This window comes from Peromyscus eremicus, unplaced genomic scaffold (assembly GCF_949786415.1).
Source record: "Peromyscus eremicus unplaced genomic scaffold, PerEre_H2_v1 PerEre#2#unplaced_1054, whole genome shotgun sequence".
Lineage (NCBI taxonomy): Eukaryota > Metazoa > Chordata > Mammalia > Rodentia > Cricetidae > Peromyscus > Peromyscus eremicus.
The window spans coordinates 1-20,038 of NW_026735289.1; the positions used below are offsets into that span (position 1 = coordinate 1).

At 41.9% G+C, this 20,038-nt stretch overlaps 1 long non-coding RNA gene across 1 annotated transcript; it reads left to right on the forward strand.

The window, feature by feature from the left end:
* The first annotated feature begins 14,064 nt into the window (after positions 1 to 14,064).
* On the forward strand, positions 14,065 to 18,629 carry LOC131901994 (uncharacterized). Its single transcript, XR_009376965.1, has 2 exons — positions 14,065 to 18,048; positions 18,197 to 18,629. It is a non-coding gene; the product is annotated as an uncharacterized LOC131901994 (long non-coding RNA).
* Positions 18,630 to 20,038: the final 1,409 nt, after the last annotated feature.

Below are 20,038 nucleotides of genomic sequence, written 5' to 3' on the forward strand. Positions count from 1 at the left end.
GCTTTCCTCTAACAGAACCCTTAGTTCGGATAGGTTGACCTTCTGAACTCTAGTTGTCACTGCTGTATGCTCCATGGACTTTTGCTGCCAGCAGCTCTCAACAGAGGAGAGCCCCTTGTAAATGCCAAATGAGTGGCTCTCACTGTCATCTTTTTGGGTGGCCTTTTCCTCTTGTGCTCCCTCCCTGCATCTCAAGGTTGTCTCTTCACCTTGCTGAGCTTTTGGTCCACTTTGACTGAAGCCTGAATAGCAACTATTCAGCCATGTTTTCTGTGAGTGGTGCTAACAATTTCTCCCAGCCAGAACCTTACAGGCTGGAGCTGACTGGATGACCACAGTTATAGGAAGGGCTTTATGACAGGCTTCAGGCAGGAGTAGAAGTGTTCAAGAGAAAATTTCTCCAAAGAACTAAATATAGTCTGGCCAAGGAGAGCATGCTCTCCTAGGCATTTTGAGTTCTTATGGGAAGAACAGCAGAGTTGTAGATCTTGCTTGAAACTGCTGCTATGCATAGTCTAAATAAAATTATTTGTCCAGCATGATTTCCTCCTCATTGCTTTCTGCTCACTTATGATTTTTGCAGTTTGTGTGTGTGTGTGTGTGTCTGGGTATTGTATATGCATGTCTGTGCAGATGTGCACATTGGTGGGTGTGTTAGAAGACCAGATAATGTATTGTGTCTTCCTCTCTTTCTCTTTCCTTTATTCCTTTGAGCCCAGGTCTCTCACTGAACCTGAAACTTCCTGCCCTGGCTAGGCTGGCTAGCCTGAGCTCTTTGGATTTCCTGTCCCTCCCACATGGAGACTCCCTTCCTGTTTTGTTCAGTCTCATCTGATTGCTACAAATTTAGTTGCTCAGAAAGTGGAAGGATGTGGTAGATTTCTCTTCATTTTTATTCGTTTTAATTATTTTAGAATCAATGTGTTTTTTAATAATTAACAAAAATCAAACAATACAGCTATTGTAAAAATTAAAAGTAGACTTCTTTCCTTTCACTGCACAGAGGTAACTTCCCAGGAAATGTCTGATTTCTCACTGGCTTCATAACATGGAATCCCATAGTGCATCTCTGTGCTGACATTTTGTTGCTGACTCTATCACGTGCTTATCTGATAAGATAAGTAGGACAGATTCCCTACTCATAGTTGTGTAGAGTGCTCCATTTCAGAAGACCACTGCAGGTGATTTCACTAGCACCCTCCTGACTGACCTTGGCTTATTTTATATTCTATGTACCATAATCTGGTGAAAAGTTCCTAGGGAATGACCATGAGTTGCTTCCTTTTTCTTTCGCAATCAAGGTCTTCTGTGGAGGAACCAGTGTAGGTTCAGTGAAGAGACTATGATGGGTCAGTTGGAGCTATCTTGAGGCTTTGTTAGGAGCCCTCCTTGGGGGCTTGATCTTGTGTTGTCAAGCTCAGCTGTGCAGATTTTATCATTTACCTGCAGGATCAGTGAGTCTCTGGGTGGAAAAGTTCCTGGAGGGGAAATAAATGCAGGCCAGGGCAGTAGAGCCTGGGTAAGTTTTTTTTTTTTTTAAATTTTTATTTTGCAATACAATTCAGTTCTACATATCAGCCACGGATTCCCTTGTTCTCCCCCCTCCCGCCCCCCTCACCTTCCCCCCACCCCGCCCCCCATTCCTATCTTCTCCAGGGCAAAGCCTTCCCTGCAGACTGAGATCAACCTGGTAGGTTCAGTCCCCTCCTCCCAGGCCTAGCCAAGCAACCCTGCATAGGCCCCAGGTTTCAAACAGCCGACTCATGCAATGAGCACAGGACCCGGTCCCACTGCCTGGATGCCTCCCAAACAGATCAGGCCAATCAACTGTCTCACCCACTCAGAGGGCCTGATTCAGTTGGTGACCCCTCAACCATTGGTTCATATTTCATGTGTTTCCGTTCATTTGGCTATTTGTCCCTGTGCTTTATCCAACCTTGGTCTCAACAATTCTTGCTCATATAAACCCTCCTCATTCTCGCTAATTGGACTCCCAGAGATCCACCTGGGGCCTAGTCATGGATCTCTGCATCCAGATCCCTCAGTAGTTGGATGAGGTTTCTAGCTCGACAATTAGGGTATTTGGCCATCCCATCACCAGAGTAGTTCAGTTCGGGCTGTCTCTCGACCATTGCCAGCAGTCTGTTGTGGGGGTATCTTTGTGGATTTCTGTGGGCCTCTCTAGCACTTTGCTTCTTCCTATTCTCATGTGGTCTTCATTTACCATGGTCTCCTATTCCTTGTTCTCCCTCTCTGTTGTTGATCCAGCTGGGATCTCCTGCTCCCCCAAGCTCTCTTTCCCTCGACCCTTGCCCTTCTCTACCCCCACTCATGTCCAGGCTGTTCATGTAGGTCTCATTCCATTTCTCTGTCATTGGGCGATCCCCGTGTCTTGCTTAGGGTCCTGTTTTCCAGGTAGCCTCCCTGGTGATGTGAGTAGCAGTCCAGTCATCCTTGTTCTACATCTAGTATCCTGCTATGAGTGAGTACATACCATGTTTGTCTTTCTGAGTCTGGGTTACCTCACTCAGGATGATTTTTTCTAGATCCATCCATTTGTCTGCAAAGCTCATGATGCCATTGTTTTTCTCTGCTGAGTAGTATTTCATTGTGTATATGTACCACATTTTGTTTATTCATTCTTCAGTTGAAGGGCATCTAGGTTGTTTCCATGTTCTGGCTATTACAAACAATGCTGATATGAACATAGCTGAACAAGTGCTCTTGTGGTGTGGTTGAGCATTCCTTGGGTATATGCCCAAGAGTGGTATAGCTGGATCTTGGGGGAGATGGATTCCCAATTTTCTAAGAAAGCTCCATATTGATTTCCAAAGTGGTTGTACAAGCTTGCATTTCCACCAACAATGGAAGAGAGTTCCCCTAGCTCCACATCCACTCCAGCATAAGGTGTCTTCAGTGTTTTTGATCTTAGCCATTCTGACAGGCGTAAGGTGGTATCTCAGAGTTGTTTTGATTTGCATTTCCCTGATGATTAGGGATGTTGAGCAATTCCTTAAATGTCTTTCAGCCATTTGAGTTTCCTCTGTTGAGAATTCTCTGTTTAGTTCTATAGCCCATTTCTTAATTGGACTGTTGGGCATTTTGATGTCTAATTTCTTGAGTTCCTTATATATTCTGGATATCAGTCCTCTGTCAGATGTGGGGTTGGTGAAGATCTTTTCCCATTCTGTAGGCTGTCGCTTTGCCTTGTTGACCGTATCCTTTGCTCTACAAAAGCTTCTCAGTTTCAAGAGGTCCCATTGATTGATTGTTTCTCTCAGTGTCTGTGCTACTGGTGTTCTATTTAGGAAGTGGTCTCCTATGCCAATGCATTCAAGACTACTTCCTACCTTCTCTTCTAGCAGGTTCAGAGTAGCTGGATTTATGTTGAGGTCCTTGATCCACTTGGACTTAAGTCTTGTGCACGGTGATAGATATGGATCTATTTGCAGCCTTCTACATGTTGATATCCAGTTATTCCAGCACCATTGTTGAAGATGCTTTCTTTTTTCCATTGTATAATTTTGGCTTCTTTGTCGAAAATCATCTGTTCATAGGTGTTTGGGTTAATGTCAGGGTCTTAGTTCGGTTCCATTGGTCTACATGTTAGTTTTCATGCCAGGATCAAGCTGTTTTTATTACTATAGCTCTAAAGTAGAGCTTGAAGTCAGGGATCGTGATGCCTCCAGAGGTTGTTTTATTGTACAGGATTCTTTTGGCTATCCTGGGTTTTTGTTTTTCCATATGAAGTTGAGTATTGTTCTTTCCAGGTCTGTGAAGAATTGTGTTGGGAGTTTGATGGGGACTGCATTGAATCTGTAGATTGCTTTTGGTAAGATTGCCATTTTTACTATGTTAATCCTGCCTATCCATGGGCATGGGAGATCTTTCCATTTTCTGACATGTTCTTCAATTTCTTTCTTCAGGGACTTAAAGTTCTTGTCATACAAGTCCTTCACTTGCTTAGTTAGAGTAACCCCAAGGTATTCTATATCATTTATGGCTATTATAAAGGGTGATGTATCTCTGATTTCTTTCTCAGCCTGTTTGTCATTTGTATATAGGAGGGCTAATGATTTTTTGAGTTGATGTTGTATCCTGCTACATTGCTGAAGGTGTTTGTAAGCTGTATGAGTTCCTTGGTTGAGTTTTTGGGGTCACTTATGTACACTATCATGTCATTTGCAAATAGTGAAAGTTTGATTTCTTCCTTTCCAATTTTTATCCCTTTGATTTCCTTTTGTTGTCTTATTGCTCTAGCTAGTCCTTCAAGTACTATATTGAATAAGTATGGGGAGAGTGGACAGCCTTGTCTTGTTCCTGATTTTAGTGGAATCTCTTTGAGTTTCTCTCCATTTAATTTGATGTTGGCTGTTGGCTTGCTGTAAATTGCCTTTATTATGTTTAGGTATGTTCCCTGTATTCCTGATCTCTCCAAGACCTTTATCATGAAGGGGTGTATGAAGTTTGTCAAATGCCTTTTCAGCCTCTAGTGAGATGATCATATGTTTTTTTTCTTTCAGTTTGTTTATATGGTGTATTACATTGACAGGCTTTCATATGTTGAACCACCCTTGCATCCCTGGGATGAAGCCTACTTGATCATGGTGGATAATTGTTCTGATGTGTTCTTGGAGTCTGTTTGCCAATATTTTATTGAGTATATTTGCACCAATGTTCATGAGGGAGATTGGTCTGTAGTTCTCTTTCTTTGGTGCATTTTTGTTTGGCTTGGGAATCGGTCTTTCTGTTTCTATTGTGTGGAACAATTTAAAAAAGTATTGGTATTATCTCTTCTTTGAAGATCTGGTAGAAGTCTGCATTGAAACCATCTGGTCCTGGGCTTTTTTTGGTTGGGAGACTTTTAATGACTGTTTCTATTTCCTTAAGGGTTATTTTTTGGGTCTTGAAATATTTCCCTACCTGTTTCATTGCTTTTTTCATGATTTTCTTTAAGGGATTTATCGATTTCTTACAATTTTTTATTTGTCTTTTCCTCAATTTCATTTTTCATTTTTACTTGGATGGCCTCTAGCATCTTCCTGATAGTATTCTTAACGTCGCTTTCTTCTGCTTCTTCTACATTGTGATGTTCAGGTCTTGCTGTTGGAGGAGGGCTAGGTTCTGGTGATGCCATATTGCCCTTTATGTTGTTGTATGTACTTCTGCCTTGACATTTGTTCATCTCCTCATCTAATATGTATAAGAGGTGCCTGTGTCTGATTGAGTTGCTGTTTGTCCACTCTGTGCTTGTTGTGACTGTGTCTTGGGGGCCCTTCTCGGTCTAATCTTAGCTGTTGGTCTAATTGGTGCAGGCAGATTCTGCATCTCAAGGAGTTGCTCTTGGGTCAAGCCATGCAAGCTAATTCTGTGACTCACAGATTCGTTCTCGGTCTTATCAGGGCTCTTCGTCCAGTCAGAGCTGACTGATTCTGTGTTTCAGGAAGCCTCTCTTCTTCCAATGAGAGGTGGGAGATTTTACTCCTCAGAAAGCCACTCTTGGTCTAATGAGGGCTGGCAGATTCCCTGTCTGCTGAGGTTACACTTGGTCCAATGACAGCTCTTTGTCCAATGAGAGCTCTCTCTCTAGGCCTGATGAGAGCTTGGGGTTGGTTTCCAAGCCTCAGGAAGTGGCTGGGATCTTGGGCCAATGGGAATGGGGGCAGGGTGTGTAGATTGCAGGGTCCACTGACAGGTCTTGGTGAAGGGAGAGCCTTCCCGTAGGAGCCCTGCCTGCTGGCCGGCAATTGGGTCTGAGTTGGGTGGTTGTTCCCGGGGAATGCCTGGGGCCCAGTGATGGGTCCTAGGGGCAGGCTTCACTGGGTATGAGATGGAGACCATCTTTAATGAGAAAGCTCTATGCACCCTCTGGTTAGTACCACTTTATATCCATCAAACATCTCATGTACACCCAGCTCCCTAGAATAAAAGGACACAAAACCTACTGTAAACTCAAAGATTTTCAGGTGTTTGTAGAGGCAAAATATTTATCTGCTAAGAAACCCTTTGGAGGAAACTGAAGGAATGCATACTTGAAGGTGAGGTGGAGGCAGCTGCTGAGGTAAATCAAGGGGCACGAGTCAAGAAAGGCTGGCTGTGGGTATGTGTCCCTTCTTGACTTTGGCTGAATGGGGACTGCCCACTGTGTGGTCAGGTAACTTGCTATGTCTTTCCTGCACCCTGCTTTGTTACATTCTACCATCTTCTTTCCACTTTTGCTGAAACTTGGCTCAGTTAATCTTGGCCTTAGAGCTTGGCCTGAATTGTATTCTTAGAGATTCTGGATTTCAGCATGGTTGTGATTTTATTTCAGTCCAGCAGAAGTCCCCTAGCCAAGCTGTGGTTTGAGAATAGGGCTGTCTAAGAGCTGCCTACTTGGGCCCATCATAGTCTAAAGCACTCACTCCATGTTGTGTCTGCAGCACTCAGAAACTACTTTTATTTCAAATTTCTTCATAATGAGTTAAAATTGGCCTCATGGAGTGTCAGGAGATGAAGACCCTCACACATAGCTGGTGGTGCAAAATGGTATAGCCCTCTGAGAAACTTTATACAGTTTTTTGTGGTATTGTATTCTCCTAAATATTGTGCATGCTAATAAACTTATCTGGGGTCAGAGACAGAGCAGCCACAATATTAAACATAGAAGTTAGGCAGTGGTAGCACACACCTTTAATCCTAGCATTCCAGAGGCAGAAATCCATCTGTTCAAGGATACAGCCAAGCATGGTGACTCACGCCTTTAATCCCAGAAAGCCAGCCTTTAATCCCAGGGTGATGGCAAAAACAGAAAGATATATAAGGCGTGGAGACCAGAAACTAGAGGCATTTGGCTGGTTAAGCATTTGGCTGGTTGAGCATTTGCCTGGTTAATTGTTTGGCTGGTTAAGCATTCAGGCTTCTAGCAGCAGTTCAGCTGAGAGCCATTGGGATGAGGACACAGAAGCTTCCAGTCTGAGGAAACAGAACCAGCTGAGGAATTGGCAAGGTGAGATAGCTGTGGCTTGTTCTGTCTCTCTGATCATCCAGTGTTCACCCCAATAACTGGCTTCAGGTTTGATTTTATTAATCAGAACTTTTAAGATTCATGCTACAGTTTTTTTTTTTTTGGAATTTGAACTGCAGTTTCCAGGTGACTCAGTGATTCTAAAATAATAATTATGTGTCCACAGAGAAATTAGGGGACCCCAGTGTGGGAGCATCATTTCTCAGAGCAGTCTTGAAGCAGAAACTATCCAGATGTTCATCATCAATGAGTGAAAAAGTACAATGTGGTTGAGCCCTTCCATGGAATATTGTTCACCATGAAGTAATACATGCAATCATTTGGCCATTAGTTAGCCAGCCTTCTGTAGCTGGAACAAAATCCCTTATACAATCCCCTTACAGAGACAAAAGGTTTATTTTGGCTTTTGGTTGTAGAAATTTTCTAGTTTCCTGGGAAAAACTTTATTACTCACTGAAGCAGAAGGTCCTGCAGCCAAAGGACTTGGCAGTAAAGCTGCAGTATCATTTTGATGTTTCTGAGATGAGGTAGGAGCCCAGGCTGAGAGGAGAGGGTGGAGACAAGAGGATCCCCTGTAGCTGGATCTCTGTCCTTTTCAGTTTTTCTTGATAAGCATGACTCTCAGAAATGCCAGGGAAGGAACACTTCTGTGTGCTTTTCCACCTCAGTCAACAAATACTTCTGTCCCGGAGACAATATGTTTGATATTCAGTGTATCTGAGGAATTGTGTTCCCCTTCTGAGATCTCTAGTATGTTCTGCATATCTTGTCCCTTAGGTCTGCCCACAAATCTTCCTATTATAGCCCCAAACCTAGCAGGGGATGGATCAGTTGTGGAGGATGATGCATCCTCCTGCTTTATTTTCTTAAGAACATCACTTTAGAGATATGGTCCTACTCTTGGGCAGACTTGCATGCAGCACACTCCTGTTGATTACAGGCTGTCTGCAGTGTGTGTGGGTTTCCTGTGAGAAGGTTTCTCTGGTTATGAGCAGGTATAAAGGTTAACAAATTGAACCCAGGTATGTTTCTGTGCTGTAGGACTAATCAGAGCCTTTACTACAGTGTTGTATTGTCTCCTTTAGAAGGCCTCCACACAGTTATCAGCTTGCCCACAGTCACCTGGTATCTAATTAAGGACATGCATATATCTCCTGAACTGTGATTTAGACATTGCTGTGCTTTTTTCCATTTGTTTGTTTGCTTGTTTGTTTTTATTTCTGGACTACTGGAGAAAGGTGCTGTTTTTTTCTAGTCTTGCACAGTATGTATTTCCCAGTTCAACTTCTAGCAGTTTTAATGGAAGAGAAAAAAAATCCAAGCCAGATGCACTCTGAGTCTTCTTCCTTGGGAATTCAGGGAATGTCCCAAGCTGAATAGCTGACAAAGCAGGTCCCCACCAGTCCTGTGTCCCAGATCCCTTTCTCCTGTAGGTTTGAAATAGTCTGGCATGTCAGCAGGGAAAACTCCCATGGCCAGGCTCCTCCACAGAAACACCACATGGGACCCTACAGTCTACAATACCCATCTGCCTGTGACCACAGTCTGCCAGTTCTCATTGGACCAAGAGTGGCTTCCTTAGACACAGAATCTGCCAGCTCTCACTGGACCAAGAGAGGCTTCCTAAGAAATAGAACCCACCAGCTCTGACTGGACCAAGAGCCCTGATAAAGCCAAGAGTGACTTTCTAAATCAGAGAATCAGCTAGCTTGGACTGAGCCAAGAGCAGCTATCTGAGATACAGAATCTGCCAGCTCCAATTAGACCAAGAGCTAAGATTGGACCCAGAGGGACCCCCCGAGACACAGACACAACAAGCACTGAGTGGACCAGTAGCAGCTTGCTCAGACACAGACACCTATTGCACCTGTTAGAGGAACAGATGGGCAGACTTCAATGCAAAATACATACAACAACATAAAGAGCAATATGGTGTCACCAGAATCTAGCCCTTCTCCAACAGCAAGACCTGATCATCACAATATAGAAGAAGCAGAAGAAAGTGACATTAAAAGTAGCTTCATGACCCAGTCTCCAGGAACTCCCACCCAACACTGCCCCAGTTGCCAGCAGGCAGGGGAAACTCCTACAGGAAGGCCCCCCTCACCAAAACCTCCCATTGGACTCTGCAATCTACAAGTTCCGTGCCCTGCCCCAATACCCATCTGCTTGTGACCTCAGTAACTTCCTGAGACAGGGAAACCAAACTGCCATCTCTCATTGGACCAAGAATAACTTCCTGACACAGGGAATGTGCCATCCTCATTGGACCAAGAGAGGCTTCCTGAGACACAGAATCTATCAGCTCTGACTGGACCAAGAGACCTAATAAGACCAGAGTGGCTCTGTGAGTCACAGAATCAGCTAGCTTAGATTGGGCCAAGAACAGCTCCCTGAGATACAGAATCTGCCAGCTCCAATTAGACCAAGAGCTAAGATTGGACCCCTGAGACACAGACACAACAAGCACAGAGTGGATCAATAGCAGCTCACTCAGATACAGGCACCTCTTGCACCTATTAGAGGAGGAGATAGGCAGACATCAAGGCAAATGTACAACAACATAAAGAGCAATATGGCATCACCAGAACCTAGCCCTCCTCCAACAGCAAGACCTGAACATCACAAGGTAGAAGAAGCAGAAGAAATGAACTTAAAAATAGCTTCATGAAGATGCTAGAGGCCTTTCAAGAAAAAATGAAAAATTCTCTTAAAGAAATTGAGGAAAAGACAAACAAAAATTGCAAGAAATAAATAAATCCCTTAAAGAAAGCCAAGAAAACCATTAAAAAAGCAATGAAACAGTTGAGGAAAACAGTTCAAGACCTGAAAAGGGGAATAGAAACAATGAAGAAACACAAACAGAGGGAATGCTGGAAATAGAAAATCTGAGTAAACGAACAGAAAACACAGATGTAAGCATAACCAACAGAATACAGGAGATAGAAGAGAGAATCTCTGGTGTAGAGGTTACAATAGAGGAAATGGATTCATCAGTCAAAGAAAACACCAAAGCCAAAAAAGTCATAACACAAAATGTCAAAGTAATCTGGGACAACATGAAGAGGCCAAACCTAAGAATAATAGGGATAGAGGAAGGCGAAGGATACCAACTCAAAGGCACAGAAAATATATTCAACAAGATCGTAGAAGAAAACTTGCCCAACTTAAAGAAGGAAATATCTATGAAGATACAAGAAGCCTATAGAACACCAAACAGACTAGACCCCCCCAAAAAGTCCCCTCAACACGTAAAAATTGAACCACTAAACATACAAAATAAGGAAAGAATATTAAGAGCAGCAAAGGAAAAAGGCCAAGTGACTTATAAAGGCAAACCCATCAGAATAACACCTGATTTCTCAATGGAGACTTTGAAAGCCAGAAGGACCTAGACAGATGTAATACAAACACTAAGAGACCATGGATGCCAGCCTAGACTAATATACCGAGCAAAATTTTCAGTCATGATAGACGGAGTGAACAAGACATTCTAAGACAAAACCATATTTAAACAATACTTATCCACAAACCCAGCCCTACAGAAAGCACTAGAAGGAAAATTCCAATCTAAGGAAGTCAGATACACCCACAAAACATAGGCAATAGATAACCCCACAGCAATAAACCCCAAAGAAGAGAAATACACCCACACTACCACCAAAAGATAACAGGAATTAACAATCACTGCTCATTAATATCCCTTAATATCAATAGATTTAATTCCCCTATAAAAAGACACAGACTAGCCAGACGGTGGTGGTACATGCCTTTAATCCCAGCACTTGGGAGGCAGAGGCAGGCAGATCTCTGTGAGTTCGAGGTCAGCATGGTCTACAAAGTGAGTTCCAGGAAAGGCATAAAACTACACAGAGAAACCTTGTATTGAAAAACAAAAAACAAAACAAAACAAAAGACACAGACTAACAGAATGGATATGAAAGCAGGACCCATCTTTCTGCTGCATACAAGAAACACACCTCAATTTCAAAGACAGACACTACCTCAGAATAAAAGGCTGGGAAAAGTCTTTCCAATCAAACGATCTTAAGAAGTAAGCTGGTGTAGCTCTCCTAATATCCAGCAAAATAGACTTAAACCTAAAATCAATCAAAAGAGATGGAGAATGACATTACATACTTGTCACAGGAAATATCCACCAAGATGAAGTTTCAATTCTAAACATTTATGCCCCAAATACAAGGGCACCCACATATGTAAAAGAAACATTACTAAAGCTTAAATCATACATTAGACCCCACACATTAATAGTGGGAGACTTCAACATCCCACTCTCACCACTGCACAGACCTGCCAGCTCAAAACTTAAAAGAGAAATAAGAGACTTAACTGATGTCATGACTCAAATGGACTTAATCAATATCTGGAGAACATTCCACCCTAACAAGAATATACCTTCTTCTCAGCACCCACGGAACCTTCTCTAAAATCGACCACTTGCTAGGTCACAAAGCAAATCTCAACTATGTGAGAAAAAAAAGAGTTGGAATAACCTCCTGTGTTCTATCAGACCACCATGATTTAAAGTTAGATTTCAACAACAACAAAAATTACAGAAAGCCTAAAATGTCATGGAAACTGAATAATGCTCAACAAGGAAGAAATAAAGAAAGAAATTAAAGACTTCCTAGAGTTCAATAAAAATGAATGTACTATGTACCCAAACTAATGGGACACTATGAAAGCAGTGGTAAGAGGAAAATTCATAGCACTAACTGCCCACAGAAAGAAGTTGGAGAAATCTCACACTAGTGACTGAACAGCACACCTGAAAGCTCTAGAATTAGAAGAAGCAGAGTCACCCAGGAGGAATAGATGCCAGGAAAGTATCAAATTGAGAGCTGAAATCAATAAAATAGAAACAAGGAGAACAATACAAAGAATCAATGAAACAAAGAGTTGGTTCTTTGAGAATAACAACAAGATAGACAAGCCCTTATCCAAACTGACCAAAAGGCAGACAGAGAGCATACAAATTAGCAAAATCAGAAATGAAAAGGGAGACATAAAAACTAACATTGAGGAAATACAGAGAACCATCAGGTCATACTTCAAAAACCTGTACTCCACAAAACTGGAAAAATCTAAAAGAAATGGATAATTTTCTGGATAGGTATCACATACTTAAGTTAAATCAAGACCAGATAAACTATTTAAATAGACCAATAACCCCTAAGAAAATAGAAAGAGTCATTAAAAGTCTCCCTACCAAAAAAAGCCCAGGACCAGATGGTTTCAATGCAGAATTCTGCCAGATCTTCAAAGAAGAGATAATACCAATATTTTTAACTTGTTCCACACAATAAAAATAGAAGGAACATTACCAAACTCCTTCTATGAGGCTACAATTACCCTGAATAAGTATGGGGAGAGCAGACAGCCTTGTCTTGTTTCTGATTTTAGTAGAATCTCTTTGAGTTTCTCTCCATTTACAGTACTATGAACAGCTTGGTACTGGCATAAAAACTGACATGTGAACCAATGGAACCCAACTGAAGACAGAATTCTCAACAGAAAAAGCTCAAACAGCTGAAAGGAATTTAAGGAATTGCTCAACATCCTTAGTCATCAGGGAAATGCAAATCAAAATTACTCTGAGATACCATCTTACACCCATCAGAATGGCTAATATAAAAAAAGACAGCTTATGTTGGAGAGGATGTGGAGGAACGGGAAAACTCCACTGTTGGTGGGAATGCAAACTTGTACAGCCACTTTGGAAATCAATATGGCGCTTTCTTAGAAAATTGGGAATCAACATCCCTCAAGACCCAGCTATTCCACTCTTGGGCATATTCTCAAGGAATTCTTAATCATACCACAAAGACACATGCACAAATATGTTCATAGCAGCATTATTTGTAATAGCCAGAACCTGGAAACAACCTAGATGCCCCTCAACTGAAGAATGGATAAATAAAATGTGTTACATATGCACAATGGAGTACTACTCAGCACAGAAAAAAAATCATCCTGAGTGAGGGAACCCAGACTCAGAAAGACAAAGATGGTATGTACTCACTCACAAGTGGATACTAGATATAAAGCAAAGGATAACCAGACTGCAACTCCCAACTCCAAGGAAGCTACCTAGTAAAGAGGACCCTAAGAAAGACACAGGAATCACCCAATGACAGAGAAATGGATGAGATCTACATGAGAAGACTGGGGATGAGGGGGGTACTAGATGGCAAGGGTCAGGGGAAAGAGAGCTTAGGGGAGCATGAGTTCCCACCTGGATCATGAACAGAGTGGGAGAACAAGGAAAGAGATAACATGATAAATGAAGACCCCATGGGAATAGGAAGAAGCAGAGTGCTAGAGAGGTCCCCAGAAATCCACAAAGATACCTCCACTGTAGACTAATGGCAGTGGTTGAGAGAAAGCCTGATCTGACCTAGTCTGGTGATAGAATGGCAGAACACCCTAACTGTCATGATAGAACTCTCATCCAGTGACTGATGGAAGCAGATGCAGAGATCCATGGCCAAGCCCCAGGTGGAGCTCCAGGAGTCCAATCGGCAAGAGAGAGGAGGGATTATATGAGCAAGAGATATTGAGACCATGATTGGAAAAAGCACAGGGACAAATAACCAAACTAGTGGAAACACATGAACTGTGAACCAATAGCTGAGGAGCCCCCATGGAACTGGACTAGGCCCTCTGGATAAGTGAGAGAGTTGATGAGCTTGAACTGTTTGTGAGGCCCCCAGGCAGTGGGACTAGGACCTGTTCTTGGTGCATGAGCTGGCTTTTTGGAACCTAGGGCCTATGCTGGGAACCTTTGCTCAGCCTTGGTGCAGGGAGGAGGGGACTGGACCTGCCTCAACATAGTCTACCAGGCTGGGCTGACTCCCTAGTGGAGATTTTGCCTTGGAGGAGGTGGGAATGGGGGGTAGATTTGGGGGGACGTCTGAGGGATGGGAGAATCAATGGCTGATATGTAAAATTAAATTAATTATAAAATAAAATTTTAAAAAAGAAGATGGTAGAGGACTTTAAAGAGGAAATGAATAAATTTCCTTAAAGAAATCGAGGGGAAAAAAATCCCAAAAAATTAGAAGACATCAATAAATTCCTTAAAAGAAAGCCAAGAAAACTAAGAAAAAGTAATTAAACAGGTGAAGGAAACAGTTCAAGACTTGAAAACTGAAACAGAGGCATTAAGAAGACACAAACTGAGGGAATGCTGGAAATGGAAAATCTGAGTAAATGAATAGGAACTACAGATGATTATAAGCATAAACAACAGAATACAAGAGATGGAAGAGAGAATCTCTGGCATTGAAAATACAGTAGAGGAAACAGATTCATCAGACAAAGAAAGCATTAAAGCCAACAAAGTCATAACACAACATGTCCAGGAAATCTGGGACACCATAAAAAGACCAAACCTTAGAAAAATAGGGATAGAAGAACAAAAAGAATACCAGCTAAATGGCATATAGAATATATTCAACAAAATCACAGAAGAAAACTTTTTCAACATAATGAAAGAAATGCCTATGAAGATGCAAGAAGCTTAGAGAACATCAAATAAACTGGGCCCTCCAAAAACGTCCCCTTACCACATAATAATCAAACCACCAAACATACAGAATAAAAAAAAATATTAAGAACTGCAAGGAAAAGGTCAAGAAACATATAAAGGCAGACATGTCAGAATAACACCTGACTTCTCAATGGAGACTCTGAAAGCCAGAAGGTCCTGGACAGACATTATGCAGACACTAAGAGACCATGGATGCCAACCTAGACTATTATACCTAGCAAAACTCTCAATTACCATAGATGGAGTAACAAAATATTTCATGATAAAACCAGATTTAAACAATACGTATCCACAAATGCAGCCCTACAGAAAGCCCTAGAAGGAAAAATCCAACCCAAGGAAGTTAGATACACCCACGAAACACAGGCAATAGACAATTGCACACAAACAAATACCAAAGAAGGGAAACACACAACACTACCACCAAAAACAACAAGAATTAACAATCACTGGTTATTAATATCTTCTAATATCAATGGATTCAACTTGCCTATAAAAAGACACAGGCTGACATAATGGATATGAAAACAGGATCCATCCTGCTGCTGCATACAAAAAGCACACAACTTCAAAGACAGACACTACCTCAGAGTAAAAGGCTGGGAAAAGACTTTTCCAATCAATGGACTTTAGAAGCAAGCTGGTGTAGCTATCCTAATATCTAACAAAATAGACTTCAAACTAAAATTACTCAAAAGAGATCAAGAAGGACATTACGTAATTATCACAGGAAAAATCCAACAAGAAGAAGTCTCAGTTCTGAACATTTGTACCCAAAATACAAGGGCACCCACATTTGTAAAAAGAAACATTATTAAAGCTTAAATTGCACATCAAACTCCATACAATAGTAGTGGGAAATTTCAACATCTCAGTCTCACCAGTGGACAGGTCTGCCAGACTAAAACTTAACAGAGGAATAAGAGAACTAACAGACATTATGACTCAATGGAGTTATAGATATCTGCAGAATATTCCACCCTAACAAAAAGGAATATACCTTCTTCTACCCTATGGAACCTTCTCTAAAATCGACCACATACTCGGTCACAAAGTGAATCTTAACAGATACAAAACAATTGGAATAACTTCCTCTATTTTATCAGACCACCATGGCTTAAAGTTAGACTTCAATAACAACAAAAATTACAGAAAGCCTACAATCTGTACAATGGAAAAAAGAAAACATCTTCAACAAATGGTGCTGGCATAACTGGATATCAACATGTAGAAGATTGCAAATAGACCCATATCTATCACCATGCACAAAACTCAAGTCCAAGTGGATCAAAGACCTCAATGTAAAACCAGTTATACTGAACCTGATAGAAGAGAAAGTAGTAAATAATCTTAAACACGTTGGCACAGGAGATCACTTCCTAAATACACTACCAGTAGCACAGACACGGAGAACAACAATTAGTAAATGGGACCTCCTAAACCTGAGATGCTTCTGTAAGACAAAGGACACAATAAATAAGACAAAATGACAGCCTATAAAATTGGAAAAGATTTTCACCAACCCCACATCTGACAGAGGGTTGATCTCCAAAATATATAAAGAACTTAAGAAACTAGACATTAAAATAACAAACAATCCAATTAAAAAATGGGTTATAGAGCTAAATAGAGAATTGTCAAAGTAAGAATTTCAAATGTCCAAAAGGCATTTAAGGAATTTCTCAGCATCCTCAATCATCATGGAGATACAAATCAAACTGACTCTGAGTTACCATCTTACACCTGTCAGAGTGGCTAAGAGCAAAAGCACTGCGGACAGTTTATGTTGGAGAGGATATGGAGCAGGGGGAACACTCCTCCACTGGTGGTGGGAATGCAAACTTGTACAACCATTATAGAGATCAGTATGGCAGTTTCTCAGAACATGGGGAATCAATCTACCTCAAGACCCAGCTATACCACTCTTGGGCATATACCCAAGGAATACTCAATCATACCACAAGGACACATGCTCAACTATGTTTATAGCAGCATTATTCGTAATAGTCAGAACCTGGAAACAACCTAGATGCCCCTCAACTGAAGAATGGATTAAGAAAACATGGTACATATACACAATGGAATACATATCATCCTGAGTGAGGTAACCCAGATTCAGAAGGACAAACATGGTATGTACTCACTCATAAATGGATACTAGATGTAAAGCAAAGGGTAATCAGGCAACAACCCAGAACTCCAGAGAAGCTAACTAACGGAGAAGACCCAAAGAGGGACACATGGACCACTTTGGGAAGGAGTAATAGGTATCCACGAGTAAACTGAGGATGAGGGGTGGGCAATGAAGGATAGGGGATAGGGAATGAGAACATAAGGGAATGGGATGGTTAGGCTGAAAAAGGGAGGTAGGGGGAATGCAATGAAAGAGATACCATGAGAGAGAGAGAGAGAGAGACATCATGGGGATAGAGAGAAACCTGGTGCTAGGGAAGTTGCCAGGAATCCCCAAGGATGACCCCAGCCTGGGCTACTAGCAAAAGTGGAGAGAGTGCCTGAACTGAACTGGCTTACCTCAGAGATCAGACCAGTGAATACCCTCATGGTCATCACATAACTTTTCTCCAATGACTGATGGAAGCAGATGCAGAGATCCACAACTAATCACTTGACAGAGTCTAGGAGTCCAATCAAAGAGAGAGAAGAGGGATTCTATAAGCAAGTGCATCAGGATCATGATGGGGAAACATGCAGGGACGACCAAACCAAACTAGAGGGAATTCATGAAAGTTGGATCAATGGCTGTGGAGCCTACATGGGATTAGACTAGGCCCTTTGCCTGGCGAGACAGTTGTGTAGCTTGATCTGCTTGGGGGCCCCCTGGTGGTAGGATTAGAATCCATCTGGTGCACCAGTGGGCTTTGTGGAGCCCACTACCTATGATGGGACACCTCTTGCAGTCTTGAGGCAAGTGGAAAGGCTTGGATGTAGATGAACAGTCTTATTAAATAAGAAACACAGAGAGCCAAAGGCAGAGTTAAAAGCCCAAGAGGTCAGAGCAGTAGCTGAGAGCTGAGACTTAAAACTGCCTTCTTACCCTTCTTGCCACTGCTGTCTTCCCCTCAGCAAGAGACCTACTTCCTATGTATCTGTCTTTTTATTGACTTTCTGTTCTGCTTTCTCATTGGTTGTAAACACAACCACATGACCTCCTCATCACTGCCTGTCTATACAGACCTCCAGGTCTTCTATGGTTGGTATTGAGATTAAAGGTGTGTGTCTCCATGCTGGCTCTATCCTTGAACACACAGAATGTTCATGTGATTTGGATTAAAGGTGTGCGCCACCTCTGCCTGGTTTCTGCTACGGCTTGCTATTAGCTCTGACCCCCAGGCAACTTTATTTATTAACATACAAATAAAATCACATTTCAGTACAAATAAAATATCACCATACTTGGACTTGCCTCTACTTGACGTGCCTCCTCATGGGATGCCTTGCCTTTGTGTGGGTAAGAGTGAGAGGGGTATGTTGGGAGGGGGGTGCTGGGGGAGGAGGGAAGAGAGGGGTCTTTGATTGGTATGTAAAATGAATGAAAAAAAATTCTTAATAAAAAAATTTAGACTTTCTGGACAGTGAGATATGTTTGCTCCTTGCAGGACCAATTTACTTCAGAGAAGAGGATGGGTATTGAAGACATTCCATGTGGAGTTTATCTTCTTCTTGGCAAAAGTAGCCATTTGGTCAAGAAAGTGTTCTTGCCTGGACTGCTTGACAAAATGTTGTATCGACTGGACATGCAGGACCCATAGGAAGGTGACCACTGAACTTTGCAAGGCGAGATGGTCCTTCAGGTTCCTGCTTCTCAGAGGAGACTGCCAGATATTCTACAGGACACAGGGAAAAGTGAATGAGAGACTAGCCTATGGGCTGAAGAATGGATGCCCCAACACTGCAGAGGAACTTTGATGACTGTCCAGGCAGGCAGCTGTCTCTGTCTTTTCCAGAGTTTTGGAAGTTTCTTACAATGTTCTTCCTGTTTTCTTAGGTACTATTATATCCTTCTGAGATTTTTGATGTATTTGAAACCTAGATAGTTATAATATGGTTTTCATTGGTTATGATAAGAGACAAGGTAGATATGAAATTTTGGACTCACAAATATAGGATAGATAAAATATTTTCTTTAATTTTACAAAATACAAATAGACTAGATACTATAATTGTAATTCTTGCTTGATATATGTAATTTTACTAGGTTAAAGTTAAAACCTTCCTTTTGTTTGGACAGAAAAGGGGAAGTGATGGGAGAATGTCTTTCTGTATGCTGTGAATATGTGTTGCTCTGATTGGTTGATAAGTAAAGCAGTTTGGCCTATGACAAGGCAGCTTAGAGGCAGGTGGCAAATTCAAAGGGAGTGACAGGAAGAAGGCCAAGAGAGATGCCAGCCCACCCACCATCCAAGAAGCAGCATGTAATGGCACACAGGTAAAGTCATGGAACATGTGGTGACATATAGATTAAGAGAAATGGGCTGAGTTTAAATGTAAGAGCTAGTCAGTGGTAGGCCTCACCAATGGCCAAGCAGTTTTTTTTAAATACATTTTTTATTAAGAGATTTTTCTATTCATTTTGCATACCAACCACAGATTACTCTGTCCTCCCTCCTCTTGCTCCCCAGCCTTACCCCCCACCCCAACCCCCATTCCCACCTCCTCCAAGGCAAGGTTTCCTCCCATGAGGAGTCAGCAGAGCCTGGTACATTCAGTTGTGGCAGGTCCAAGCCCCTCCTCCCTGCACTAAGGCTGCACAAAGTGTCTCACCATAGGCACTAGGTTCCAAAAAGCTGGCTCATGCACTAGGGACAGGTCCCGATCCCACTGCCTGGGGTCCCCCTATACTGGCCAAACAGTTTTAATTAGTATAAGTCTCTGCTTGTTTACTTGAGTCTGAGTGGCTGCGGACCAGGCAGGACACAGGAAAACTTCAGCTACATGTAACATAGCTCATCCTTGGCCTTGGGAGGGCTTGACTTACAAAGCACCAAAGAAACATGACTACGCTTGTCATGATAGGCTATTACAGTCTATGACTGCCTTTCTACCCTATGTCCCACGCCAGCTCCAGGGTATAGATAGATCTTTGCTGCTAAATTTAAAGCAAGAGAATATTGCTTAGCTTAATTTTTTTGGTGAGGGTTTTAGCTTGTGTTTCATTTGCTTTGGTTTTTGGTTTTCTTTGTTTTTGTTTGAGGTTTTCTTATTTATTTGTTCTTTCTTTCGTTCTTGTCATTGAATTGATATTTTGCTGATTCTGTACACTATATATAATGACTGTCATTATAAGCTCCATTGAGTAAAATGACTGTATTTTTATGAATATAAAAGCAATTTCCCACTCTTCTGTCTTTCGACCCTTCTTGAGTCTGGTTTGCTGTCATGCTCCTGTAACCCAAGAACTCACAGGCAGAGATGGATCTCTGCAAGTTCCAGGCAGCTTG